The sequence below is a fragment of the Benincasa hispida genome, chromosome 1, assembly GCF_027475165.1.
Source record: "Benincasa hispida cultivar pf3 chromosome 1, pf3_genome.v1.1, whole genome shotgun sequence".
Lineage (NCBI taxonomy): Eukaryota > Viridiplantae > Streptophyta > Magnoliopsida > Cucurbitales > Cucurbitaceae > Benincasa > Benincasa hispida.
The window spans coordinates 31,562,981-31,565,649 of record NC_143478.1 but is presented as its reverse complement, the minus strand read 5'-3'; positions in this window follow the sequence as shown (position 1 = coordinate 31,565,649).

The following is a 2,669-nucleotide window of genomic DNA, read 5'->3' as shown; positions in this document are numbered from 1 at the left end:
TGTTAAAGTTGAAGAAGAGAGTTGTGAGGTAGAATTAAATAAATAATTAAAAATAGGGTGGATGGAAATAATGAAGTTGTTTGGTTGATTCTACTGGTTTTTAGTATTTTTCTCGAGGGAGTTTGTTGATAGATTGAAGGAGAATAATTTTTGGTATGTGTTTATTGAGAATGCCATTGTTTCGGACTTTAAGAAGAAAAACAGTAGTAAGAAAAAAATTTCTGTATTACCTAATTCTTTTGAAGGAAGAAGTGGCTGTTTTGAAGAACAATAAGCTTGGAAATTTAAAAAATGTTGAAAAAAAAGCCGTAGAGATGCTGTCAAAATTTGTTTGAAAAAATGTGTCGCATGATATCTAATAGATTATAGCTACATATAGCGGAAGAAATCAGAATCGATAAGTATTCTAATTATACTTAATTTGAGTTGAAAAACATGCAAATAAACTATTTATCAAAGAGGGTTTCAATATGAGCAATACCTTTGATAAAAACTCTTCAATTCCTACTTCTCTTCATGAAATGGGTCTCCAAATTGACAGTAGATCACCACAATGATCTTTTCTACCATCTTCTAATTTGGATTAAGAGGTAAAATCTCTGAATTAGCTCAGGTGAAGAGAGTGAAGAGGGTTTGAGAGAGTGCAAAATTCTGGAATTCAAAATCATAAAAATCAAATGCATGTCCTCTTCCACTAAAAATTTGAAGCTTTTTAATCAATCAAACCATGCAAGAAATATTAATTCAGCATGGTGAGACTTCAAACACCAATTAGAAAGTGGGCAAGGTGTCTAATTAGGCATTTAACCCACCCAAATTGTGAAAAGGTTGGAAAATGGAATTTTCCAATTTTCGAAAACTTGTTCAATTTTGTTTTTATTTAATTTTTACTAAAATTAAAATTCAAAACAGAATTTGAATTTATCAAAATTGAATTAATTAAATAATAATTTAATATTAAATATTAAATTAACAAAACACCTAATTTATACATGAATTGTATTCATGTAAATCAATATTTAAATAATTTAATCTCTCCAATTACATTCAATTTTGATAAATTTAAACATTTTAATTATATCAAATATAATTAACCAGACCTTAAATTGAATTTGAACACTTCAAATTCAAAACCCTAATTTCGATTTTGAACATTTCAAATTCGCTCAATTCACTAATCCTAGATATAGTTTTATGAGCTAGTAGAGGGTCTTTATAGACCTACATATCATGAGCTTCAACGATTTGAGATTAATTGGCTAAACTTTTTAGACCAAATTAATCAATATTTGTTAACTACTGAGACACACTACTATAGCTCGATAGTTGCACTCTACTCATTGTAGATATATTTCTGTCCAATTTAACCATAATCAGTAATTCGAATCTTCATAGGTTGTTCATATTTATTGCTAGGTCAAAATACCGGTTTACCTATGTAAATACATCTTGCTCCTAAAGCTCCCACTGATCCTCTATTGAACAATTGGTTTATAGTCCAACTAATAAACCATATCCCTCTCGGCCATGAGAGGGTGGGGTCCCATTGTTCTAAACCAGAAATCAGTACTTAAGGGAACAACCTATCTGCTAACCCTAAATCGGGTAGGAGTGAATTTCATCTTGCAAGACTATGTCCCCAACTATCTATCCGATCTTAACCCCAAAATTAGAGGCTTATTAAGCAGTTCTGTTGAACTACTATCACCTATATAGATCAAAGAATAATCCCAAATAAACTGGAGTTCATAGTCAACTCAGGATCAAAATCAAGTTACCCTAGGTCATCGAATTTGAAATAGTCAGTTTTAACGGTAAACGGTTGTTATAAAGAAAAGTAACTATTTCGATATCTGGTCTTATGCAAACATGATTTGCATATGATGCCCCCACTCGCATGTCTCCATATGAATGATTTTGGGATCACATCATTTGTATCAGTATATAAGGTCGGCCACATCCAATAGTGTCAGCAGGACGAAGAACCCAATCTTATCCATATACTTATACACCATTTTGGCTATATACTAAAACTTGATTTACTTTTATGTCTCCACATAAAGTTAATATATGCATACTATAGCCATGGATTTTGTTTATTGGTATTTTATAACAAAATGCAAGATCAATAACATTTTATTGAATGAACAACTCAATAATATTTTTATTGATAAATATAATATGTTTCTACTATTTACGAACTGCGAGTTTTAGGACATTTCCAACAATCTTCCACTTGGACTAATACTCCAGTGAGGTGACATCTCCCATATTTTCTTATATGGACAATTCCCAACAATCTCCCACTTTTTACATATTTTCTAGTAGACAAGACACAGATATTAAGTTCCTTTTCATTTTAGGTACATAATATACATTTTCAAGTAAAATGTAGGTATCTCCAAAATATAACTTGACGTCTCCCATTGCTTCTACTGAAATTACTTCACCCATTCCCATCTTGAAAGTCATTTCATTTTCTGATAGTTGTGTCTAAGAACTAGTTTCCTAAAGAAAATACAAATATGGTTAGCGGCTCTCGAATCTAGTATCTAGGTTAAGTGAGAACTTTCCATTGAGCATGTTTCTACCACAAGTAAATCAGATTTACCTTGGTTTTCCTTTTTAACTCTCTTTCCAGTAAGATACTGCAGGCAATTGTGTTTCCA